This window comes from Lynx canadensis, chromosome A1, assembly GCF_007474595.2.
Source record: "Lynx canadensis isolate LIC74 chromosome A1, mLynCan4.pri.v2, whole genome shotgun sequence".
Taxonomy (NCBI): Eukaryota; Metazoa; Chordata; class Mammalia; order Carnivora; family Felidae; genus Lynx; species Lynx canadensis.
Window position 1 is genome coordinate 101,655,094 of NC_044303.2, and position 27,801 is coordinate 101,682,894.

General features: G+C 40.2%; 1 protein-coding gene across 7 annotated transcripts in view; it reads left to right on the forward strand.

Annotated features, from left to right (window-relative positions):
* Window positions 1-732: 732 nt before the first annotated feature.
* Window positions 733-27,801, forward strand: part of CSNK1G3 (casein kinase 1 gamma 3) — a 105,890-nt gene continuing 78,821 nt past the window's right edge. Inside the window, exon 1 of one of the 7 annotated variants that reach the window (XM_032592728.1) lies at window positions 733-940. The gene's annotated coding sequence lies outside the window, so the exon portion shown is untranslated. Of the gene's footprint in view, window positions 1,179-27,801 lie in introns of all 7 variants that reach the window. The other 6 variants (XM_030317156.1, XM_030317157.1, XM_030317158.1 and 3 more) reach the window with 6 other exon arrangements.

The window sequence follows — 27,801 nt, forward strand, 5'->3', positions numbered from 1 at the left end:
AATGGCATCCTCTGCGTTTTCCGTGTGGGCAGATTGGACTGGGAAGTGGAGTTAGAAAACACCGGTTCCAGTCTGTGTTCGACAACTCGACGACCTGAGGGATGTTTGGCCTCCCGAAACTTCAGAAGGTTCCCTTGAGACACTGAGATGGTAAGGATCACGTTATACACGACCTGAGCCCACCAACGGAGTTCTCTACAGGCAGCAGCTGGGATGCAAACGTGAGCCACAATTCCCATCTCCAAGCAGCCGCATCCCTGCCACAGCACTGGGGTTATAACAAAGTGTATGTTGGGGGGGGGATGTCAACCCAGTGAGGTCACTCCTTTAGGCCAGGGCCCCCAAATTCTGCACCTGGAGGGCTGTGCCCCGCAAAGCCTCACCAACCCGACTTGGCACAATGGCGCCCTTAGGCTCTTTGCTCACCCAAGCCGCGGAATTTTTAGCAGCTCTCCTTAATCACGGGAGCCTTTTTCTCCCAGTTCTCCCCAGAGACCTCGTCAAGCCTCTCCTCCCCTGGCCTCGCCCAGGGAAACGTACCCGTATCCACTACTACTCCACATTCCCCCTCACGCACCGCTCGTGCGGAGGTGGGGGAATGGAGGAGTGGCTTGGCTTTTATACGCCTTGCCAGCCAATGAACGTGCTGCCGTTCTTCCGGTCGGCGAGCCGGCCAATCCGAACAGGCCGGTGTAATCTTCGGCTCTACTCGGCTCTTTTCGCTGATGCGGGAGCTTGGGGGCCACCGCCGCTAGAGAGACGCTTTCCTTTTTTTATTTTTTTTCCATGTGTTCACTTCCGGGTCCGGCGCCGATCCGGATGCCCGAGGCAGAAGGATGTTTGACCTCCGGATAACCGAGGCGCCGCTGTGCATTCATTCCCGGCTGCATCGGTGGCGACAGCAGCGACCCGGGCGGCGACTCTCCGGCCAGAGGCGGCGGTAGGAGGCACCGGCAGTAGTGCGGGGACCGAGTCCGAGCCGAGCTGCGTTCCCTCCCTCGCTCGTTCCTTCCCCCCCTACCTCGCTCGCTCCCTCCCTGCGTGGCTCGCTTTCCTCCTCCGGTCGCCGGCGGGTGTGATGTGCCGCCGCCGCTGCCCCCGCCGCCGCTGACTGACGGAGCAGGGGGCGCCGCCCGCGCCCGGGACCGACCCCGCGAGCTCGCGGCCGCGCCTCTGAGGTAAAGCCCCCTCCGCGGTGGCGCACGGCCGGCCGGCCCCGGCCCGGCGGCAGCCTCGGCGCGGCCGCGGCTCCCTCCTTCCCGGGTGGGGTTGGGTGGGCTGGGGTCCCGGGCCGGGAGGGCTGGGGGTGCGGCGGGGGCGGCGCCGCGGGCGGGGGCCGCGGAGCAGGGGTGGGCGAGGATCTCGGCGGGCGGAGGGTGGGCGGGAGGGGCCGCGGCCGAGGGTGAGGGCGCGGAGGGCTGGGCGCGCGGGGAGGGGGCCGCGGGCGGCGGGCCGGGCGGGTGCAGAAGTTGCCGAGCGGTGCGGCGCGAGTGGGGACGCGGGGGAGGTGGGCGAGCCGGGAGGAGGCGGGGGCTTCCTCGGGGAGGGGTTTTGAGGTCGCGAGCGCAGCCCCAGCGCTCCCGATTGTGTCCAAGACAATTACCTTCGGAGTGGGGGGTTCGGGAGGGCGGCCGGGCGGGAGGCATCGGGCTGCTGGAAGGAGGTGTCAGGGGCCAGCATTCATTCCAGGGGTAAACTTCCCGCTGGCGTGTTTGTTGGGGGCTGGGGGGGGGGGGTCCGGGGTTTACCTATTTCATAGAGCTTTCGACTTAGCTCAAAACTTAACCGAGGCATATGTGGGGGGTAACAAAATTTCTCTGCTGGCTGCTGTTACCGTGCTGGTTTGTTTGTTTATCCCACATGCAGGGGAAGTGACACACGGAAGCGTCCACAGCTCCCACATTTCTTTTCTGGGCGGGGGGGTGGTGGTGTTGATGGAGATGTGTGTGTGCTCGTGGGGTGAGGGCAGTTAGGCCTGTGTTAGGATCCTTCCACTTCCCCCAGGGAAGGAGGAAAAGTTAATGGGTGGGAGAGAGCCAGGGAGAGTCTGCGTGGGAGATGGCTACTGTTGCTACACTGTACGAATTAGTTGTAACTGTTGTAGTGAGGACCCAGGCTGGCCAGTAAGTGACCCCTTTTTAACCTTTTGTTTTAGAACGTCGACTTTAATTGGAAAAGTAGAAACCTACTGATTTTTAGTAAGTGAAGAAAATAAGTCAGTATTTATTTCCTGTGCAGTTGCTTCTTGTGAATGACATTTGCCCCCAGAGAGGAGAAGATGTTGAGCTCCATCTAAGGAATACTTAGGATACTTTTTAAAATGGAAAATATCTACTTTTTAAAGCCTTGTATGTATTTGTGAGGAATATTTGCTTTCCCTGTAAATAGAGAGTGGAAGAAAACGCACATTGTAAGAATAAGGCAGGATTAGAAAGATTATGAGGCCCGTTTAAGAAAACGTTTTCCACCAAAAATCAGTTACAGTTTGTGACATTCTTAATAACTTTTTGGGGGGGGTGGGGTGGAGAGATGTGCTTAGTGTATTTCATAACTATTCCCAAACTTTGATCCAACCGTGTTCTGTATTTTGTATATATTAGCTTTTATAGTTGGACATAAAGTGAAAATTGTATTTATGGGCATTGAAAGAAAGATACCAAATAAACTGCATTGGCATAGATTCTCTGAAGTGTACAGACTCATTTGCTTACAGGGAGCTTGCATTTCTGGAAATGCATCAGGTATTAGTTTTTATTAGAATGGGGACAGAAAGGTTAATTTTAATGTTGATATATATATGAGACATTTCAGGGGAGGGGATCTTAGAAAATGATCGTCTTCAGGGATGATTTATTGTGCTCTTTGCCCTCCTCTGCTATTCATCAATGCAAAAATTAATGTATTATGTAATTATTGACATTTTCATTGTTAGATTTCCAAGCGGTAACCATTAAAAAAATCTTCAACACAGGCTGTTCATTTATTCCTTCAACTAAAATGCCTGGGATTAAAATCAAGGAATAGTGTAGTTCAACCTGGACCTTAACCATGTACAAAGGACCTTTACTCTGTGGTTAGAATGGAAGAGTGGGTAGACTATGAAGATGAGTCAGACCCTGGAGCTGTCTTAAAGGGAGACTCGGACATGCAGAGATAATTGCAACACAGGACACCTGTGGGATTTATTAGAGGTGCATGGAAGCATGGTGTGTGTGTGTGTGTGTGTGTGTGTGTGTATGAGAGACAAAGAGATACTAATTTTTGAGTGAGGAATTATGAATGACTTTAGAGCTGCTAACACTCCATTTGGGCATTAAAATATGTTAAGGGACAAAACGGGGGCTTCGTGTATGTGTGTGTGGTTGGGTATTATAGGGCCTGTTGGTCTGGACATGAGGCTCCTGTGCCACGAGGTCTGTGTGGGAGAGGAAGCTGTGAAAATAGGTGGATATCAGGCCATGGAAGTCCAGAATGCCTTGTATTTAAAAATGAGTCAGTTTGAGATATAAAGGTCCAAATGTACAGATTTTATGCTTAGAGGAAGTAGGTCGGCAAATAAGGATGGTAAGTTGAAGGAAACAAACTATAACAGGATAATCAAGTTGTTACCATTCCTGCTGATGGGAGGAAAGCAGAAAAGTATGTAATCTAAAACACTTCATACCTGGCTTTGTCCTGTTTCTTTACTTGAACTTGAATATGGGTGTGTCTGGTAATCTGGTAATTGGTTTTATATGAAATGAATCCAGGCTGTGAAAAATGTGCCTTTGGAAGAAATGGGAAGCTCTCTGTTTATTTCTCTATCCCCTCTGTAATCCCCTGCATACTGGCAATAGACTATTATTCTAGTGTAGTTTATAGATTCACAGATTTTCAGAATGGAACAAGTGGTTGTTTAAATTTCAGAGGGTTTCCCAAAAGGATGTATCAGACTATAGAGGGAATGCTGAAGTATTAAATTTTTTAAGTGTTTATTTTTGAGAGAGAGAGAGAGCGAGAAAGAGGGAGAGAGAGTGCAAGAGTGAGTGTGGGAGGGCAGAGAGAGAGGGAGAGACAGAATCCAAAGCAGGCTCCAGGCTCTGAGCTGTTGGCCCAAAGCCCAACGCTGGACTCGAACCCGTGAACCATGAGATCATGACCTGAGCTGAAGTCGGGCGCCTGACTGATTGAGCCACCCAGGTACCCCTTGGGAATGCTGAAATATCAAACAACATAGCAAAACAGGTCATTGGAGAGTTAGATTATTGTTAATACATTCGTAGTGAGATTCATTATGAGTAAACTGAAATGTAAGGAATCTGTGTACAAAGAGAATTGACCATAACAGTGGAATGATAAAATGGGAAATGTCCACAGTTCTGGGTAATATGTATAAGGTTTTTAGTTATCTTAAATATTAAATGGCCCTAAAATAATTTAACCCCTAAATTTATCCCTATCAAAGAAGTGCTTCAAAAAATATTACCCTCACGGTAACAGTATTTAAGTCTATGTATACTCACAAGGAAAATTGTTTGATGGGTTTTACTAACTATTGCCCTCTAGGTTTCCAAAAAGGATTAACATTATAAATGAATCTGTATTGTCTTGAACGTTCCAGTGACAACACTAATACCTGTTAAAATTTATTAAGTGCCTACTTTGTAGAGGGAGTGTATAGATCATACTTTTAAGACAACTCTATTTGTTAGATGGTGTATAACCCTTGTTTTTGACATTAGGAAATGGTCATCCAGAGTTTAGGCAACCTTTTGAAGATCTAGCAGAGTGCATATTTAAACCATTTTCTTTTTCTGACTTCAGAGTCTTAAACTCACCGATCTGTTGTTTTTATAATTTTCCATCCTCTTTGTGTTTTCTCGAGTGGTTGGTGCTTAGTGGTATTGATTGGTGTTGTTAGTGTATTTCTGGGTGTCAGTTCTTCAAAATGTAACTTCTTTTTTGGAAATGGCAGTTTTTGAGGTGTCTGTAGTTCTCTAATTATAGAGATTCTATAGGAACAGACAGAATGGTTCTGCCGACAAAAGCTACTTCAGAGTATACTTTAGTGACAGTCTCTAGGACAGAACTGTATTTGGGATTATTAATGTGTAGAATCAAGTGTGTATTATCCATTAATGTGAAGTGAGTTTGGAAAGGCTCTGTATTACTCAGAAAATAAGGAATGAGAGAGAGATGTGAGGACAGATAAGTTTTGCAGACACTTTGGAGCCTGCTATTAGGCATGTTTTTTCTAGCTCCTTGCTCAAAGCTGGGATTTAGAAACCATAAATGTTTGGGTTTCCTCCTATAAGGGGAGCCCAAGAAGGTGTGTGGTGATTTGTCCTTAAACTATAGTAAGTGACTGGTTATATTCTCTCCTGCCAGTCCCTGCCCATCTTTTTTTTAATGAGAAAAGAATTCTTGACAATGATCTTGAAGTGGGTATGTATTTGGTAGAAAAGACACACACTTTGGTCATTTCCTTTACTAATGATAGATGTATCATACAGTTATAACTTAATTTCGTGGAAATCCATAGCTAAGTCATGTCCACATATGCCTAAATCACATCCACATTTGTTTTTACAGCTTTCCCTGGAATTAAGTAAAATCTCAGAATAGCCTTTTTCTTAAGATACAGATGAGTTGTTAGAAGGTTGATTGATGGCTAGAATAGGCAGAGACTCTGGGGAACAGCCTACTATTGCAGGAGACTCTCTTAACCCTACCTGTTCAAACCCACTCAGAAGAATTCATTCATTTACTGCTTGATGCCCATGCTACATCGAATGGCAGTAGACTAGGCTCTAGTGTTTTTTGTTAATATTAAAAACATTTTTCTTAATGTTTATTTTTGAAAGAGAGAGAGAGGGGCAGGGTGTGAGTGGGGGAGGGGTGGAGAGAGGGAGACATAGAATTTGAAACAGGTTCCAGGCTCTGAGCTGTCAGCACAGAGCTGGATGCGGGGCTCGAACTCATGAACTGTGAGATCCTGACCTGAGCTGAAGTTGGCTGCTTAACCAACTGAGCCACCTAGGTGCCCCTTTTTTAATATGTTTTTAATGTTTTATTATTTTGACAGAGAGAGGGTGTGAGTGGAAGAAGGGGAGGACCAGAGAGAGAGAGTGAGAGAGAGAGAAAATGAATCCCAAGCAGGCTCCATGCTGTCAGTGCAGAGGCCTGATGCAGGGCTTGATCCCATGAACCATGAGATCATGTCCTGAGCCAGACCAAGAGCCGAATGCTCTACCAACTGAGCCACCCAGGTGCCCCTCTTTAGTTTGCTTATGAACTTTGCTTCCTTTCCTTTTTTAAAAAAAAAATTTTAATGTTTATTTTTTGAGAGAGACAGACAGACAGACAGAGTGCATGCGTTGGAGGGGCAGAGAATGAAGGAGACACATAATTCAAAGCAGGCTCCAGGCTCCTTGCTGTCAGCACAGAGTCCGACACAGGGCTTGAACCCATGAACCATGAGATCCTGACCTGAGTCAAAGTTGGATGCTTAACTGACTAAGCCACACAGGCACCCCTGTTTTTGAACTTTTAATCCCACTAGTTATTTTATACTTACCAAGAATTTTTTGTGTTTGCACCCAACAAGTTGTTGATGGCAGTTTTACTTGATGTCTTAATTACGTAGTTTGATGAAACATTGTTCAGTGAACTTTGGAGGCAAAAGTTATAGGAGAATGTAGGTGTGGGTAAGAACTTTTTAAACAATTAGGGGAAAAAACCCTAAAAATCTCAAAAAAATTCTATAACAAGATTGCTTTTAAGCTTTGTGAGATGTCTTTCTATGTTTACGAAACAGAAACTGGAAATCACATTTATAGTAGGTGTGGTTTTCTCAAGAAAGACAAAATAGAACTGCAGTCTGTACATCCATCCATACTTGAAGGAAAGGCCTTGGCCTTCTATTAAAAGATTGTCTTGGGAATGTACATTTTTATATTTTATTTGCCATAAAATGTTTAAGATGTAGATTTTTTATGATCCCCTTTTTAGGAGCTCTTGGTTAATACATTAAGGAGGGTATCTGCTTCTATTATATCATCTAGCTTATGCTCTCTCTTAGAGATTGATTTAATAGCATCCTCTTATAAAAAAGAAAGAAATTCTTGTATTCCTGGCTGTATTCATTCAGACCTCAGGGTAAATTGTTTAATTATGTAGTCAGGTGATCAAGCTGCAGTTCTCTCATATTTCCCTATATGGTCCCTGATCTGATTTCGTATTCTTCCTTTCTGTTTTTATGTAGAGAGGAGCCTTCTTAGAATCCCAACATCTGCTCAGCCTGTGTAGGGACTGCTGGAGTGAATTGGTAGAGGAAGTTGTCCCTTGGAAGAGGAAATGCCATACCCTTGAGGTGTAGCAGGAGCCCTTGAGCTTGGTACAAAGCATGCTGGCTGGCCTAGCAGCTTAGAATAGCTGTCCTCCTGTCTTGTCTAGCTCAGCTCAAGTAAAAAGGAAAACTTTTAGGTATAAGAAAGGAGGTCCAGGTTGGGGAGGAAAAGACAAATGGGGTAGACTGTTTATCTTGGTGTTGCCTCATTATACTGCCTGAATTGCAGTAGGTAGTTTCTGATATGGAACATTGAAATACTGAGGTAGGAGTTTTTCAGAGCTTTGGTCTGCCTCTCAGTGATTTTTTTGGCTCTGCTCTTCTCTTTGTGTTGGATTCATCCTCAGGGTGGTAGCAAGATCACATCTAGACATGCATTGGCCAGGAAATGTTTTGCACAAGCTCACCAGCATACTTTTCCTTTCATGTTTTATTGACCAGAATTAGGTCATGTGTACTTCCTCGCCAGTCATGACAAAGGGAATGGGGTTATCGTGGCTGGCTTCTGTTAATCAGGATATATCCCCTGCCATAGGGAATGGGGTCACATTTTCCTGAGTTACATGGTGAGGGGCGGATGTTTATATATTTTTTAATTTTCTTTTTATGTTTATTTTTGAGAGAGAGAGAGAGAGAGAGAGAGCGCGCGCGCACGAGCGGGCCGGGGAGGGGCAGAGAGAAAGAGACACAGAATCTGAAGCAGGCTCCAGGCTCTGAGCTGTCAGCACAGAGCTCAACGTGGGGCTCAAACTAACAAACTGTGAGATCATGATCTGAGCTGAAGTTGGACGCTTAACCGCCTAAGCCACCCAGGTGCTCCAAAGGGTGGATATTTTTAAAAGTTGTGGGAAAGAAGAACATGGAAGCAAATGGATCTGTTAAAGAGGCAATCAATAGTGACCACTGCATCTACTTGTTTTGAGAATGAAAATAAATAATGCATATAAATGCACTTTGAACTTTAAAGGGTTGTACAAATGTAACGGATGAAAGATTAGAGAGCTGCTTCTATGTTGCTATCTTAAATATGCTCAGGTATGAATATTTTAGGAGCTAAAATACTGTTAGTTTTCATATTGACTAACTTTGAGTCAATAAAATCAGTTATCTAAGTTGTAACATTGTACCTTTTTTCCCTGGAACTCATAAAATTATTATAACTTTAAATTAAAATTTGTACCTGTGAACTTATTTAGAAATTTTTTTTCTGAGTCGCTGCCCTCTCTCCTCTCCAAAAATTGCACATTGCCCAGGCTTTTGATCTCATCGCATTTCTTTAGTCACACCTAGAGGACAGTAGGTACCTTGGGGAAATGGGAGTTTATCAGTCAGAGGAAGGGTTCGACTTGAATCATGGAATCATAGTAAGATAGGAGGAAAGGATAGTTTTTACCCATCTTGAGAAACGAAAAAAAAAAAAAAAAAAAAAAAAAATTGGTGGGGGCATGGGGAGGATGGGGAGGCAGGGGCAAATCACAGAATTTTGGAATTGAAATGTAATGAATCCTGGGACGGTTTGAGTGAAATGCTCAAGTCACATGCCTGGTGGGTGGACTCTTCTATGCTACTTGCTGGTGAGGTGTTCTTTCTGACCCAAGAGGTGGGACGCCATGAAAACATTTGTCTGCTTTGCAGTTTTGTTTGGGACCATGGGCTAGTTCTGGAAAGCAGTCAGCCAGCTGCTGTTAGTACAAATATATGTTTCCAGGCTTTGGAAAATTTTAGCTAGAGGATTTTTTTTTAAATAAAGCAAACAGAGATTTTTAAATCTTCCCTGAAGCACAGCAACACAGACACACACACACACAGGCACACACAGACACACACACACACACACACACACACACACACACACACACAAGGTAACCTCCAAACTGGCCTGCTTAAATAAAAATGCAGAAGTAGAATAACTTATATATTTTTAAGTTCAAGAAAGTTGTTATCTTAAAGGTTTCTGTTTCTGTAATATATATAGAGTGTGTGTGTGTGTATTGTACATGTATATTGAGATATGTGTATGTATATATGAAGGATTTTGACCGTTGTAATTCTGGTCATTGTAATTGTTGCAGTTGTGAATATACAGAGTAAATCCATACATTCTCTGCAAGGATATTTATGTTAATGGCAGTTATTTATGAATAGTTACATTTAGGGTGATTTTAATTTTTATACTCTTTATGTGTCTCTGTATTGTTTGGATTTTCTGCTATATATATTTTTGGATATTTCTGCTATATATTATAGCAGATGGCATTATTTTTGCCATCAGGAAAAATAGTAATTTTTTTTTTTGAGGAGGAGGAAAAAAATAGAATCCTGGGGTAGGATGTTTTCCACCAACTTAGATTTTAACATATGATTTTGCTTTTATTGTATGTTATCTTGAATGAAGTGTGCCTGGAATGTACTGATACTTTGCTTTTAGAATTGTACTTATTCAAATTTTTTACCTTAAAATTATAAGTTGAATTTGGCCACGTAATACCTTTTGTGATGCAAGTGAATAGTATAAAAGCAGACTTCTGAATATTTTGTAATTATTAATTGTGTTACCTATTTTTTTAGCTTGTTTAAATTTCAGGTGGTATACTTGGCATTGATTTAGAGTATGTTGTATTAGAGTCAGAGTTGAAGTCACAGTTTCCTTTAGTAAAAAGGGAAGTGAAAATGTTTTTTTCCCCATATAGCCAGTCTATGTCATGTTTGTTTTCTATTTTTGTGAAATACTTATAGTCTAGCAATGAATATTTTCAAATGGTAGGCAAATATAGCAGGTAATGTCATAGGCTGAGAAGAGAGAAAATTCCTGGTATTCCACTAGTTTTATGGTGTGCAAATACATGCCTACAAGAGCTTTTAGCAAAATCCTCATTTGAAGAGCAGACGTTAATTAGTATTGTTTTGGAGGTGGAAGTAGTACATGTCAGTTGTTGGCGACATTTTTAAATACTGGTGTTTGTAGATGCAGATTTTTATAAGATTTTTTAATACGATTTTAATATTATTTTATGTGCTTTTATTCTAGAGATATGAAAACAATATGAATCGAAAATATACATCTTACAGATGTGGAATCTTGTAATAGCAATATTCATTTAAAAATGGTAGATTATTTACTGGGTTCTTCTTTCACGTGAGTGTCAGGGCATATTGTGGCTCATATTCCATTATACATTGGGGTTCTGAAAATATTTGTACTTAATGAAATATCAAAATGTGATCAGCTCTTCGAAATCATTCCTTTGATTTTGATTTATTTTCTGATAATCTGTTAAGGTTGGTAACTGACATGTGTACTGTATGTATGTATATTGTATGCTATGCTATTTATACACATTCCAGTTACCAGCTACTAATGGACTGACTGAAAACTAAAATCCTGATTGTTGGGAATGACAATATGAGATAAGTCGAAGTGAATTTTACTATATGCATTTGTTTAAAATTTTCCAATTGAAAATCAGTAATTTTTTTTTTTTTCTGTGACCGAGGAAATGAGAAGAAAAATGGATAGTTTTAAAGATAATGCTTGCAGCCTTTGCTGTAGGGAGTATTACCACTGAGTTAAAAATAAGAGAGGTGAGCCTGGGTGGCTCAAGTTGGTTAAGCATCCGATTTCTGCTCAGGTCATGATCTCACAGCTCCTGAGCCCCGTTTTGGGCTCTGGGCTGACAGCTCAGAGCCTGGACCCTGCTTCGGATTCTGTGTCTCCCTCGCTCTCTGCCCTTCCCCCACCTATGCTGTCTCTCTCTCTCTCAAAAATAAACATTATAAAAATTTTTTTTAAAAATAAGAGAAAGCATTTGTGGAAGAGGCAGTGTATACCAGTGGCTCTCAGCCCTGACTTCACATTAACATTTTCTGGGAACCTTAAAATGGTAGATACTGGGCTTTTCTCCCTGCTAATTGATATCTGAATCTGGGGAGTGGGGCCAGGACATAGTTACATTTTAGGTTACTACAGGTGATTCCAGTGTGCTGCAGGGTTTGAAAATGACTGCTTTCTCCTTGTCTTTATACATATCTCTTAGCTCTTAAATTTCAAGTTCCCTTTTTAATTGGGATAGGGGTGTGAAAGTGAGACAAGAAATGCACAGACAACATTTGCAAGAGGACCAGGTTAATAGCAACTTCTCTTTATAGTTTCATACCCAGAATCCTTAGGGATGCCATTGTATTCATTGCTTATTAGCAATTGTTGCTAAGTCCAGCAGCAAAATTAGAGGATTTTTAAATTTTGGAAAATTTGTTAAAGGGAGATTTATCAAGAATAATTTAAGGCATCATCTCAGATGCCCCTGAAAATGTTAAGAAACCTAAGTGAGAAAAACAGTCTAATTTTTAAAGTTATGTAAAGTATAAGAAGGCAAGAACTGTTGCTCATCAAAGATGTGTTAGTTTTAGCATATATTTATAATATCATTGAGTTGTATTTTTCCTGGGGCATCAGGATGGAAGAGGTCTTAATAGTTTAGTGTAGCTGCACTTCTACTGCTTTACTCTCTTTCATACCCTTGTTGATGAGGAATATGTGTGTTCCCCCAAGTGGAAACAGTTTACTTCAGTAACAGTATATTGTGTATATAGTATGTTGTCTGTATTGTATATAGTCCGTAACTATGTACATATAAATGCACTATGATGATAGGGTTTTCTGGTTATTGTATCTTGTCATTTATGACATATCAGGGTCCTTTTTTGTGACTCATTTGCTGCAGCTTCCTAGGTCACAGACCCCTTTACCAGTTATAGCCTTTTGTGGCAAAATGAGAACAAGCCGTTTTATAATGAATTCATTATGTTAAATTCCATTCAAAGAACATGGCTTTCGTGGTGGCAAAATTGGATTTAGCAGTTCCTCTGTAAATTTAAGGGTTAGATATTTTGTAAACTGCTCTAGTAGGAGAATTTGTGATAAAGAAATTTAAGAGTGGGGGTGCCTGGGTGGCTCAGTCGCTTAAGCATGTGACTTCAGCTCAGGTCATAATCTCATAGTTTGTGAGTTTGAGCCCTGCATCGGGCTTTCTGCTGTCAACATGGAGCCCACTTCAGATCCTCTGTTATCATCTCTCTCTGCTCCTCCCCACCTTTTCTCTTTCAAAAAAAAAAAAAAAATTAGGAGTGGATAGAGTATATAGGACATGTTCTGTGTGAACCTGAAGAAGACTTGTAGAATTATTTTGTGTTCACCAAAATTCCACAAGAAAACCAGCACATGACAGTGAGGTTACCAGTAACATTTTGTATATACAGTTAGTAATTGAGTAATGGCTACCATTCTAGGGGACCTTAATTTCGTATCAACTATTCTAACATCCAGAGTGCTTTGAAAACCAAAAATATTTTCTTGTATGTTTGGCACAAATTGTGTTTTTTTCCATGAAACTTGTTTTGAACTGTTGTGTCTCTTTTTCATGAATTTGTAGGTTTCAGTGCAGAAATAGTTAAGTGTCTGATTATAATGTTCTGTCCTGTATCATCCCGGCCTTTGCACAGAATATATGGTGCATACACATGTATCACCCTTCAGATGCCCCTAGAATTCAGAATTCCCAATCACGTTTGACTGCAAGAACTTTGGAAAAGGGCCTGTGGAACTGCATTAATTTGTTTCCACTTCTTGCTTCTTGATAGAACCTACTCAGTATCTCATTCCTCTGAAATGGACTTTCAGTAAGTTGCTAGTAAATTTCTCTCGCTCTTCTCCTCTTATAAATCTATGCATACCAAGAGGCACTTTATTTTAATTCATGTTTGTTTAACGTTGTTGGAAGCTTTTCTGTTTTTTTGGCACTGAGTTATTAACCTTGGTCCTGTGGGCCCCAGTGTGGTCCCAGAAGCATTGTGTAATTAGGATGCTTGGGATGGAAAATGTTTCTGGTAACTGGCATAGCTGAGTATTCATCACACACTCTTTTTAGTCCTTGGGGTTATGTAATTTTACCTCTGCCTGGTAACTTCATGCCAAAGCACCTGCAGGCAGCCCTCTTTTTACATATCTTGGCTTCCTTTTTCATAACAGAAAGAAGCAGGGGTGTGGTTGTAATGCCTCTGTTTTAGTTTCCTTAAACTTCCTTAATTTGTTTTTAAGACCTCACTGCAAAAATCTATATACTTAACTCGGGCTTTTTGCCCCCCAGCATCTTTACTAGTTTTTTTCTTTTCTCTCCTTTTCTTTATTATTTCACCCTCCCTGCACCTTTGAAAAGAATACTTCTCAACAAGAGAAGTTCATGATTATGGTATTGTGAATTAGGGAAAGTTCCCTGCTGGTGGGAAGGTGACAACTGTGCATATCTGGTAGTTCCCTGGAGAGGACCTTACTGTAGGGGAGTGATGACTGCACTGCTGGATGGTATTCTGTGGACATGGTCTTTGCCTGCTTTCCCTCCCTAAACATCGAGGGGTGATTGGGTAGTGACCACTCTGGTGCATGCGCTTTTAGCTGTGTTTCTGAGTTCACCAAGATAGTAGGCATTTTAAGGTGTAGATCCTAATGGGAGATACAGAACTTACAGAACTTATGTACCCTTGCTGTGTGCTCTGAAAGCACTATACTTCTCATGTTCATATCATCTTTATATTATTATTTGTTTAAGCTGTGTGATGCGGCAGGGATTGTGATTGTCTTGGGTGCCATTTGACTTCCTGTTTTGGCACATGATAGGCCTTTTGTGATTGCTCTTTTGTTGAATGAATGGATTGATCATTTTACCTTTTTTATTAGGGAGATTTAACATGGAAGAACCTTGATTAAATGCCTCCAGAGGCACCGTGCTCACTCCAAACCACTTTAGTCTGAATCATCAGAGTTGTATGAGATATCTCTAACAAATACATTGGTTCTCCTTTAAGTAAAGCAACAAACACAAGCATCTGACTTTGTTACTCAGGCTTAAAAGTAGAGAAATACTTTATAGAAAGGTTTTTCTTTCTTTTTTTTTTTAAATGGTGGAAGTTGACATTAAATGCATTTATGGGCTACTTGGAAAACTTAAAGGAAATATTCAATTTTTTGAGCATTTCACTTAATTCTGATTTTTTCCTAAGGTATTTTTTATATTAGATACAGTTTTTTCTTTCTCTTTTTAAAAATGTTTATTTATTGGGGCTCCTCGGTGGCTCAGTCCGTTGAATGTCCAACTTCGGTTCAGGTCATGGTCTCATGGTTCATGGGTTCGAGCCCTGCGTCGGGCTCTGTGGTGACAGCTAAGAGCCGGGAGCCTGCTTCAGATTCTGTGTCTCCGTCTCTCTCTCTGCCCCTCCCCCTCTTGCACTCTGTCTCTCTCTCTCAAAAATAAATAAACATTAAAAAAATTGATAAAATGTTTATTTATTATTGAGAGAGAGAGAGAGAGCCAGTGTGCGTGTTGGGGGGAGGGGTAGCAACACCAGGAAACAGACTTTCAAGCAGGTTCCTCGCTGTCAGTGCAGAGCCTAACGTGGGGCTCCCTCTTACAAACCTTGAGCTCATTATCTGAGCCCAAATCTAGAGTCGGCCATTTAACCAACTGAACCACCCAGGCACCCCTGTTTCTCCTGTTCTTAAATTTTTGCACACTAAAATTCACTGCCCCTATAATTGATGCACAAAACAATTCCATTAGCCCAAAATATTCCCTCCTGCTGCCCCACTTGTAGTCAACTCCTTTCCCCACTCCCAGCCGCTAGCAATCCCTGGTCTCTTCTTGGTGTCTTTAATTTTGACTTTGTCAGAATGGCCTGTGGTATGTAGCCTTTTGAAGCTAGCTTCTTCCACTTCGTATGGTGTATTTGAGATTCATCCGTGGTGAAGCCTGTGTCATTTCTTTTTGCTGCTGGTCAGTATTCCCTCATGTGGATGTACCTCAGCATGTTTATCCATTCACTGTGCGAAGCGTTAAGTTTCCTGATTTTGGCAGTTAGGAATAAAGCTGCCCCAAACACCCGTGTGCAGTTTTTTGTTTTTGTTTTTGTTTTTCGTTTTGGTGAATTTAAGTTTTCATTTCATTTGGTAAATTTCTAGGGTTGGAATTGTTGGGTCATAAGTGAAGTATGTGTGTGTGTGTGTAACTGTATTAGAAACTGCCACAATTTTCCTAAGCAGCTGTATACCATTTTGCATTCCCACCAGAATATAGACGAGTTCTAGTAATAAGCAATTCCTAAAATTAAAAATTGCCATACTGAATTATTTTTTAGTAATTAGCTAGTGAATTCGGTTGCATACCAGAACATCATGACAATAACATAGTTTTGAACGTGATATTTTTATTGCTGTAAACCTATCAGATAGATAGTGATTGGGGTGGGGGGGTTCAGTTTCTAGGGAATGCAGGCTTCATTATGTTTTGGAACTTTTCTTTCTTGCTCAGGTAAGAGAGCCCCGATCTCCGTAAGAAACACTAGACCTTAACCCTGGTGTTCCTATTGGGGCCTAAGTGTCTTTAAATTCTGTGTCTCTCTCTTCAGGCTTTTGCCCTTAATTTTGAGAAGGATTCTCTTGGTTGGGTCTGGGCCGAAACAAATCCTTAGTCTGGAGAAGTGGTAGTTTAAGATTTTCTATCACTTGTTGCATGTTTCATTCTAGAATTGTGTAGAAGTTGACTTGGTTGTTCATGATTTACTGTCAGTTACAACGTTAAGTTCTTGCTATGATGAAAATTGACACTATTAGCTTCCGAAATAAAATTCTCAAACGTTGATTCCCTTGAATGAACCTTTTAATTTTGTGACCTTTGCCTACATGAGGCTGTTACTTGTAATTATATTTTTCTAAATTAGGAAATTGGCGCTATAGTCAGGATGAAAAATATAATTTCATTATGAGAACTACATATGAAACAGCTACTGACTTTTGTGAAGTACTTTCTCATTTATCTGGCATTATTAGTCACTGGCCTGTTAGACCAATTAGAAGATTGAATTTATACTAAAATGTTTTCTTTTAGTATTTTTTCAAGCGGTAACCTTTTCAAGTACACTCCTCAGTGTTTTCTAAACATACTCAGATCTTGCTGAGTCAGGGTTCTCATTTTGCACATCGTTTAGTGTGCTGTTATGCATAGACTGTGAATTTATTGAGGTGTATAAAGTTGTCTTCTTGGTTCTCTGTCATGTTTTGACTAGTCACTTCAATTTTTCCTTTTATGTTTGATTTCTAATAATAAACTGATCAGGATTATTTTAAAATTAAGGTAAAATATAGTTTAGGGGCTCTTTTTGTTTAATGAGCAGAGTACACATTTTGTGACCTCCTTTAAGTAATTTTTTTCCCTCTGGTTCATAGCTCTGTTTTGGAGAGTTGAAATCACAGTATAAATGACCTTTGATTTGTGAGGTGTTACTCTCCTTATAGTACCTCTTAGAGCTATAAATTGCCTGCCTGTCCATACCTTTTTCTTTCCTTCTCTCCTTGAAAAAGACATGATCTTAGAAATTAACATTCGTGACCTTGCAAGAGGTAGTTTCTCTGTTCGTTCATTCATTCATTCATTCACTCACTCATTTCTGCAGTAGGCCTTTAACAAATGTCTGCTCTGTATTATGTGTTATATTAGACAATGGGGAGACTGAGTTGCATAAAATCTCCTTCCGTTGAGGACATCAGATTAAAAAATGGGTTGTCTCAAAGTTGAATAGTAAAAACATTGCATCTTGTCTTTCCTTTAAATTGGTTGTAAGATGTAGAGGTTTCATCAGTTCTCTTCTTCCATCAGGAAGCTCAAAGGTTGTCTTTCTTTTTGTGAAGTTAGCAGCAATTGGTACTTTCCTACTTCCATTAGTTCATTAGGAGTTGCATAATGATGGTATTTGAATTCTGTCATTTCTTACTCTTTAGATGGGAATGTATTTAAAGAGAATATTCTCCTCATCAGTTAGGGCTGATCCTCATGATTAACAGATTCTATATTTGCAGTTTTCTCTCCTTGCTAACATTTATTTGTAACCCTCAAATCCACATTCTTGGTGCTTTTCCAGGCATTCACGGATATTCACATGCGCGGAGTGGCAAAAAATTCAAAGTACCTGATGTGCATGTTCCCACCTAAAATCGAACAAGGTGATGTTCTACCTTCTTTTGCTTTCTGGTGCATTTTTGAGGCCTTTTGATTTTGCTGCTTAAAATGGCCCCCATTGTAGTACCGAAGTACTCTCTGGTGTTCCTCAACTCCAAAAGGTTGTCATATGCTTTATGGAGAAAAGTATGTTACATGGGCTTCATGGAGGTATGAGTTTTAGTGCTGTTGGCTCTGAGTTCAATGTTAATGACTTAATAACATGTATTAAATAAGACATCTTTAAAGAGAAACTTCTGTGAAACAGGTTGTATATTAATCATTGGATGAGAATGTTGTGACCACCGTCTTGCAGGAACTGATCTTCCCTAGGAGCAGTGGTCCAGTGTTCCCCATTGCAGGGTTTGCTGCGACTGTATAGAACATAACTCCTGGGGGGCGCCTGGGTGGCGCAGTCGGTTAAGCGTCCGACTTCAGCCAGGTCACGATCTCGCGCTCCGTGAGTTCGAGCCCCGCGTCAGGCTCTGGGCTGATGGCTCAGAGCCTGGAGCCTGCTTCCGATTCTGTGTCTCCCTCTCTCTCTGCCCCTCCCCCGTTCATGCTCTGTCTCTCTCTGTCCCAAAAATAAATAAACGTTGAAAAAAAAAAAATTAAAAAAAAAAAAAAAAAAAAAAAAAAGAACATAACTCCTGGGACCAACTGTTTGTAGTTTTGGTCAGGTACAGGAGAATATCCTTTTTAATCAGAATAAAAAATATAGTTAAGGGAGGCACGGAAGTAGGTAGTCTGGAAGAGGCATGGTGAGACTTTCTCTGGGACGGGTTCACTGCTGTATCCTGAGACCCTTGCACTGTGCCTGGTACAGAGTAAATATTCAGTAAGTATTTGTTGAATGAGAGTAAGTGCTCCAAAGCAGAACAAGACTTTCCTTGATGGCTTGGAGTTGTTTTTTTTTTTTAACATTTATTTATTTTTGAGACAGAGAGAGACAGAGCATGAATGGGGGAGGGGCAGAGAGAGAGGGAGACACAGAATCAGAAGCAGGCTCCAGGCTCTGAGCCATCAGCCCAGAGCCCGACGCGGGGCTCGAACCCACGGACCGCGAGATCGTGACCTGAGCTGAAGTCGGACGCTTAACCGACTGAGCCACCCAGGTGCCCCGATGGCTTGGAGTTTAATACCATTCCTGTGTTTGGGGTTTTCAGCCATGTTTACGTTTATAGGCGATGAGATGACCTCCTCATTGATATGGTGAATATTCCATTAATACAAATTTGATAAGACCTCTACTTGATTTTTCATTCCCATCATGCTTAAAGGATCAGGAGATGAGGGTGATGTATGCTTCTCTGGCTGTGTATATAATAAATGTTTGGGGTGCTGGACGTGCTCAAATGAAACATTCCCTCCTGTTCCAACTATTGAGAATCTAGCTGTGATAAGGGGTATTACCAGTGAGAGTATAAATTCACCTGTGAAATTGCAAAGAGGAGGAATAAAAGATACTTTGAGGACCCATGAAATAGTCATATCCTAGTTACTAGAAAGTGGTCAGACCTGGATAGTTAGAAAATTAACTTAATTAGGGGCGCCTAGGTGGCTTAGTCAGTTAAACGTCCAACTTCGGCTCAGGTCGTGATCGCACAGTTCGTGAATTCCAGCCCCGCGTTGGGCTCTGTGCTGACAACTCAGAGCCTGGAGCCTGCTTTGGATTCTGTGTCTCCCTGTGTCTCAATCCCTCCGACTCACCCCTGTCTGTGTGTGTGTGTCTCTCTCTAAAGAATGAATAAACATTAAAAAAAAAATAAAAAAATGAACTTAATTAGATATTCAGTAATATTTATGTACATTAAGAAAATTGAGACTTCAATAAATTTTTCTCTTTAAAAATTGACTCAGTTAGGGGCCCCTGGGTGGCTCAGTCGATTAAGCGACCGACTTTGGCTTGGGTCATGATCTCACGGTTTGTGCGTCGGGCTCTGTGCTGACAGCTCAGAGCCTGGAGCCTGCTTCGGATTCTGTGTCTCCCTCTCTCTCTGCCCCTCCCCCATTTATGCTCTGTCTTTCTCTGTCTCAGAAATAAACATTTAAAAAAAATTGACTCAGTTATAACTGGTTATAATATAGTATGTTTTGATACTCCTAGGCTATATCTTTCAAACTTAGGAATACTTTTTGACCACAACTCATAGAAATATATTTGTCACTACCTATAAAAATATATTTTACATTGTGACCCAGTGATACTATGCATTGATATAAAGAACGAAAACAAAATCTCATTGAACTAAACTATTCTTTATGACATATGTGTACTCCATTTTCTTTTCTAATTAATACTATTTCATTTAAACAAGTGCTGCTTGAGACTTATTATATTAGTTTAACAACCTGCTAATTTAGGGTCATGATCTGCAGTTTGGAGAACACTGCTCTAATGGAACTGATGGCTGTTTTTAAAGACTAGAATATCCTGGATCTTGATAGGCATATACAAGGGGCATCACTGAAATCAGGTTTAAAAAATGTTAAGTGTTGTAGATGAAAGTTACTAAATATCTGTGAGACAAAATAAGTTTCTGTAGTATGTAATTAGAGAAATTAATCTCCATTTTTGACATTACAGTTAATGATTTAGCTTTTAAAAATAAGTGTTTAGTCTTTTCTTAGACAACCACAGTTGAGCTCATGCCAGAAACCAGTAACTGGGACATTTGCTGCTAATAGAAGCATGTGATATAACAGCGAGCCGTCATATCACAGATATCTTTATTCATTTAAATTTCGGACAAGCCTGGAGACATGTATTGTAATGTAATTTTTAGAGACTGAATAAAGCATTTGAAACACTGAATGGGTTATTTCATATACTAAACGTGGACTTTTTCATTTCAGATAACAAAGCAGTGAGAAATCGATGCTCTGACAAGCAACACGTGAAAAAAAGTTAATTTTATTTTTGTTATTTATTTATTTATTTATTTATTCAATTTTTAAAAATGTTTGTTTATTTTTGAGAGACAGGGAGACAGTGCACAGGCAAGGGAGAAGCAGAGAGAGGTAGGGAGACACAGAATCCGAAGCAGGCTCCAGGCTCTGAGCTGTCAGCACAGAGCCCAACGTGGGCTTGAACCCACAAACCTTGAGATCATGACCTGAGCCAAAGTCAGATGCTTAACCGACTGAGCCACCCAGGCACCCCAAAAAGTTAATCCTAAAATTTCTGTCACGTCTAATTTTGTGTTTGCAAAAGACATTGATTAACGTGTTCAGCATGAAAAGATAACCGTAGGAAATGTTCATGCTTGATATTACAGATTCACGAAACAGTCTGTATGTACTGCAGCAATATTTGGGAAAGTAGGTGGAGTATTAATCAGCATTTAAAAAGATTTAGAGTTGCTCATTAATATTTGAAAGCCTTAGCTGGCTCTGGGAGGTTTTTTATGAGGTAGAAGATACTATACTGATAAGTTCTCAGACTACCCTGTTTCATCTAGTTGCAATCTAAGAGAAGGTCAGTTGGCTCCATAACATATTAAATTATTGGGCCATGAAGATGAGAGAATTCTGATTTTCTGTTTTCTGTTTTGAAGATTCATCAGCAATCATCAAATGAGAAGTATGCCAGTGGCCTACATTTCTGTTCATCTAATCAGATTATGTCTAATGTTTTTTGTATTTAGCAGCTCTTTTTTATCTTTATTAGTGGATGTTACTACATCAAAATTGTAATTGCTTATGAAAAGCAAGGCATTTGATGAAGCTTATTTATCTCCTCTTGAGGATAATTTAAAGATACATCACTTTAATAAATTCTGTCTTTTAAATATAGGTATTGAAGTCAGTATGCCCAGAATAATGATAGAGTCAAACATAATTTGGAAATATTTTGTTAGTATTTGTGCACATTCATGTAGTTTTAAGCACATTAACTAAATCCGGGTCTGTTCATTTTGGTTTTAGAAGGTTTAGGGTTTCAGTTAAAGGGGTAGTATCTCTTATAAAAGTTAAAACATCCTTAAGCCATATAGATCATTATTTAATTCGTGTTAAAAGGAAGCATATGCCAGCCATATTTGTATGAAACTTTCTTCTCTCAGTAGTTTTGTTATCTCTGGATGGCTCATTTTGAAGTTTTCACGCTGTGTTTTTCCATTCTCTTCCTTGTAGTTTTTGAACTTAAAACTTCTGAGAGAAATGTTCTCTTATTGCTATCGACTGCATCTATAGGTATAATACTCTACCAGGATTATGTGTGGGCTTTTAGCAACTGGGGTAGCTTTAATGGACACTCTGAATCTTGTATCTGCTTATTTTTGTTTTTGCGTGACAATTAGACATCAGAAATCAAAAAAATAAATTTGTTAAGTATGGGTAGTGAACTGCATGGTATCCGTTTTGTATTTAGTATTACATAGTTCTGTTTCTTTTGCTTTAAATTTCTTTCTTTATTATTATTTTTTTAAATTTTAGAGACAGCATGAGCAGGGGAGAGGGGCTGGGGGGGGGCGGAGAGAGAGAGAGAGAGAGAGAGAGAGAGAGAGAGAGAGAGAGAGAGAATCTTAAGCAGTTTCCACATTCAGTACAGAACCTGATGCAGGGCTCTATCCCACGACCCCGGAATCTTGACCTGAGCTGCAGTCAAGAGTTGGACGCTCAACTGACTGAGCCACCCAGGCATCTCACATAGTTCTGTTTCTAACGTGACTTAACTTTTCGCTTGATTTCCTCACTTGAAATTTTTCTCACTTGTTTTGTGGTGTGTTTATTGAAAACTGCCCTCAATTCGATAACAAGGTTGGCTTTTTAATAAAGTACAGGTGTTATCTGGTTTTTAGGATAGATTGTTCCTAAAAATGTACCTATAAAGTAATTTAGTGAGAAAATAACAATACACTTTTCAGTGGTTCTTAACTTTTTTAGGATCATATAATGTTCTGACGATCTGTTGCAAATTGTGGACTCTGTCTTCAAATGCTCAGGAGGTCCCTGGAGTCCAGGTTAGGAATTCTACAACTGTTTCCAGTATTGGTGGACTCTGTTGTCATTCACAGTAAACCAAACCAAAACAAAACAAAAACTGTGATTTGTAGAAGCACTTAATACTTTACTTTTCAATGATTTGAAATATTCTTACCAAGTTTTGACAATATTTTTTAGTTATTTTAGGATGAGTTATGTATTTATTCACGGTAGAATTAACATTTTTATTAAGTTAATCACTATATTTGCTAAAAGCAAAGATGTATTAGTCTCTTGCCTCATATTCTACTATTTGAATTTTTCAATACCACTTTTTTTTCTTGAGGAAAAATTAAAAACCTGTCAATCGAGGTGCCTCGGTGGCTCAGTCGGTTAAGCATCTGACTCTTGATTTTGGCTGAAGTCATGATCTTACGGTTCATGGGATCGAGCCCTGAGTTAGGCTTTGCGCTGGCAAGTGCGGAGCCTGCTGGGGATTCTCTTTCTCTCTCTCTCTCTCTCTCTCTCTCTCTCTCTCTCTCTGCCTTTCCCTGTGCCCTTCCCTTGCTCACTTGTGCTCTCTCTCAAAATAAATGAATAAACATTAAAAAAAAAACAACAACCTGTCAATAAGTTATAAAAGGGGAAAAGAAAATTCCTTTGTACAGGGTTGTTTAATCAGGGTCATAGACTGAGCCACCCAGGCTCCCTCACCTGTTGTCTTCTGTGGCTTGTTGAATGGTGAGTTCCCTCCTCTACCCCAGGTTGGTTCAGGTTATGATCTGGCAACATTGAGGTGCTGTAGATACTGAGAATATAGGCTGGCAAAAGGGAGCAGTCCCATGCTGCAGATCCAGATAGAAAGGTAGCGGCTATACACTAGGAGGTAAAGTGGATAATAACATGAACTTAGGAATTCTACTTTTTGTTCATCATGTTCTAGCTATACCACGCACATACAGACTTGTTGATGGTGGTACGATTTCTTTACATGTTTGTTTCCTTCTTGATAAAAGAAGGGGTTCGTTGTAATCCTACTTACAGTTTTGAGAATTGATGGGCTCATCTATTTAAAGTACTTAGCATAGTAAGTGCTCAGCAAATAGCAACGATAGAAATTTTATATAAAAATATTGGCTTCTGGGTTTTCTGGAAAAATTGGAACATCTAGCTTCCTGAATGGCAGCAGTTGTTTACAGCTGAGTAATAGCTGCCCCTTTGGAATGGGGATTCGCTTTCCAGTTTGCTCTAGTCCCCAGTATTTCTTCTTGTCTTATTCTCTGCTTGATTCACCCATGTATATTATCTGCCTTACTCATTTGGACATTTGGATTTGTGACTCATGGTCTGCTGGTGTTATAGCTGAAAAATATCTTCACTTTTCAGAACCGATTTGTCTCTGGTGCTAGGATGAGTCAGTATGGAAAGCAGAAACGCAGACAGTATTAACAGAGTACTTCAGGCGAGGGAGTGCCCTCTCATCCAGGGGATCCTTGGGAGCTCTGGTAGCGCACTGACTGGCATACGAGAATGAGGTTCACTGAGGTGTTTCAGATGAACGAAGAGCCTGATGTTAGGGAGTCTGCTGATATGTACCTGGGAAGGCTCTAAATTGGAATCGTGCAACTGAAACCTGGAAATGTTTAGAGACAGGAAGAACTCATTTATTAATCTGCACTATCTCTTGACTGTCCTACATGCCCAGTGGTGTGTTAGGTTCAGAGATCACAAAGTTACATATAAGAGTACTTGTCATCAAATTCAACAGGCAGTTAAAATATTGCACATAATGTAAGAGTATCCTTAGAAGTCTCCTGGTGTAATTCAATTTTATAGTTAATAAGAGAAGCATAGATGAAGCCTTGCCCAAGCCTTCACAACTAGTCGGTGTTCCAAGACTTCTTTTTTTCTAATCCTCCGTAGGCAGGTAGCATCAAAGAGGTCTAGAAGGATATAGCAAGGATTCCCAAGACCTGGGAGAACTGGCATATTGGAGTAGGGTACAAAGATTGGGACTTAGGTATGAGGGAAGGTTATTTGACCTTACATAGAAAATTGGAGCTCAAGATTCTTTTTGGGGACTCAAAGAAGTAAGTGGCTATGTTGGAGAAACCCATGTGGCAATGAACTGTAGATAGCTTCTGGGAACTGTAGGTATACTGTGTGGGACCTGAGGGTATCCTCCATCTGGGAGCCAGCAAAAAGCACGGGCCCTTACTTATCCATGGCAAGGATGTGAATTCTGCCCGTAATCTGTAGGGGTTTGGAAGAGAAATCTTTCCTACGTCAGCCTCCAGATACAAACGCAGCCTAGCTGATACCTTGAATGAAGCCTGTGAAACCCTGAGCAAATGACTCGGTTGAGCTGTGCCCAGACTTGTGATCCACAGAAACTGTGAACTAATAAGTGTGTATTGCTGTAAGCCATTGAGTTTTTGGTAATTTGTTATAGTGCAGTAGAAAACTAGTGGTTGTGATCACGTCCAAGTGTACCGTATTCTCCAGTAGAGTGCTAAAATAAACACATTGCTTTGCCGTCTCATTTGAAATACACAGTCCTCACTCCACTGTGCTTTAGAAGCGTGACAGTCCCAGCAGTTTGTGGTTTGTGCTGCGTTGTGCAGCAGTGGGAAAGGGTAAGAGTGCCACATATGGTCTCTCATAACTACTCAGCTCTTGTAGCATGAAGCAGCCGTGGAGATATGTAAACAAATAAACATGGATTCATCCGTAACACAATTTATTTGTGAACAATACAGTTTGGATGTCATGTAATTTTCATGTGTCACAAAATATGATCATTCTTTTAATTTTTTCCCCCAGCCATGGAAAAATGTAAAGACCATTCTGAGTCTGCAGGCTGTTCAAAACAAGCAGCAGGCTACATTTAGTCCGCAGGCTGGAATTTGTGGCTCTAGCGAATAGCCACACTTGTAGGCAATTCTAACATTGTTAGACAGTTGCTATAATAGGGGAGAGTACTAGCACTGTTTGAGATCCTTAGTAAGAGAATATTCTAACAAAAAATCTAATTTGTTAAAAATATTTTAAAGACTAAGAAATCTATTATTACAGGGTTATGAAGTTTCTTGAATGTGGTGACCTGGATGGAGTAAAACAGGAAACAGCTTCACTTCTCACTAACCAGTATTATCATATATCTACTTTGATTATTCCCCCTTTGCCACTCATAGATGGCGTCTCAGTGAGTTTCTATTGCTTCCTTGTCACGTGTTTATAAGAATAAGTTCACGTTTAGCAGTGGACTTATTTTCAGGTATTAAAAGTACCTGTTGCAATTTTGAAGTTCAATTTTAAGCTGATTGATTGCTTATTTCTACCACTGTCTCCCCACGTCCCTCTTTCAGGTTTGGCCCTTGGCTCCAGAACTTTGGGGAAGGGATTTGGGTTTGTCTCGTGACTCTTTGTTCCCCCCATTCATTATGCTGGCTTGCTCCTCCCTGGTCCATGTCTGGTAGAGGGGTACGAAGGAGAAAGGGCAATAATAGCCCTTTAATGTATGAAACACTTTCAAATGCAGGCAGGTTTGGTTCTTTAGAGGTTTCACAAGGACTTCTGTAAAACAAACAGCAGACCTAGAAATAGTGCATTTTGTGAGGCTATGCATGTATTATAAAAAAGGCATTACAAAAAAAGCATACACACCAAACTGAAGGTAATTAATGGTTATTACTTCTGGGTAGGTAAGGGAGATGAAGGACAAGGGGTATGGGTATCCCAAGGGATATTTTTACTTTATTATTTGAATTCCTGTTATACATTGAATGTGTTTTGGGTGTTTGATTAAATATAAACAAAAAGCTACATATTTAAAATAACATGAAAAATTATAAGAGGAAAATTACTTTTAGAAGTAATAGAAGTATAGAAGGGCCCTTTAAAACTTCTAAAATAAAATACTGATATGTTCCTTAGCTTTAAAAAAAATTTTTAAGATAACTTTTATGATAATGTTATAGTAGGGAGAAAACATACTTTCAGCTAAAGCATTAATTGTTTTGGATGTAGGTTATTTCTCAAAGTCACATTTAAAAAATAAATAAAAGCCATACTTTGAAGTGTTCCTGACATATAATATGATGCAGAGGTTTTAAGTATAGTTTGATGAGTTTAGACAAATGTATTCACCTTTGTAATCCTCTCAGTTACGGTGTACATTTCCTTTCCCCAAAAAGTTCCCTCATGTTACTTTTCAACCAGACTTCCTAACACCCTAGGCAACACTGATGTGATTTCTCTCACCACAACTCATTTTTGCTGATTCTAGAACTTCATATAACTAGAATCATCACTCGAATATCTGAGAGATTTTTCTAAATAAATTAAAAATTTAAAATATATACAGAGCTTGGGGCACCTGGGTGGCTCAGGCAGTTGAGCATCCGACTTCGGCTCAGGCCATGATCTCGTGGTCTGTGAGTTCGAGCCCCGCGTCTGGCTCTGTGCTGACAGCTCAGAGCTTGGAGCCTGCTTAGGAGTCTGTGTCTCCCTCTCTCTCTGCCCCTCCCCCACTCATGCTCTGTCTCTCTCTCTCTCTCTCTCTCTCTCTGTCAAAAATAAATAAACATTAAAAAAATATATATGTATATATGTGTGTATGTCTATATATATATATATATATATATATATATATATATATATATACAGAGCTGTTGATATTTTCTGTTTCATCTTGTAACCATATGTTGGATTTTTCAAGAAATTTGTCCATTTTATTTGACTTACCAAATTAATTGGCGTAAAGTCGCTCATAATTATCCTTTATCCTTTTAAAATCTGTAAGTTCTTCAGTGATATTCCTTCTTTCATTCTTGTTTTTTGTTTTTTGTGGATTTTCTCTTTTTATTTTTGGTCCTTTTTTCTAGGAGGAAATTTTCTAGGTCACTTTTATTGACCATTTTCAGAGAATGAATTTTTTGGCTTTATTTACTTTCTCTATTATTTATTTTCTATTTTATTGATTTTCCTCCCTGGATAATTTCTTTGGATCTCCTTTCAGGTTCATCGACACTTGGTTCTGCTTTATGCAATTACTCTTAAGTGCATCCATTGAAGTTAGTTTTTCATTTCAGATATGAGTCTTTGAGTTTGCATTTTTTTGTTTGATATTTTGTCATTTATCTGCTGAGAATTCCTGTGTTCATTCATTGAAACTATATTTACGTACACATCCATGGGATATTAACAATAGCTCTATTAAAGTACTTCTTCAAGTATTTCTATTTTGCTCTTCTCTAGCTTTTTAAGAAGAAAACCTAGATCACTGCCTAAAAACTTCTTTTCTTTTTTTTTTTAAATTTTTTAACGTTTATTTATTTTTGAGACAGAGAGAGACAGAGCATGAACGGGGGAGGGGCAGAGAGAGAGGGAGACACAGAATCGGAAACAGGCTCCAGGCTCTGAGCCATCAGCCCAGAGCCTGACGCGGGGCTCGAACCCACGGACCGCGAGATCGTGACCTGAGCCGAAGTCGGACGCTTAACCGAC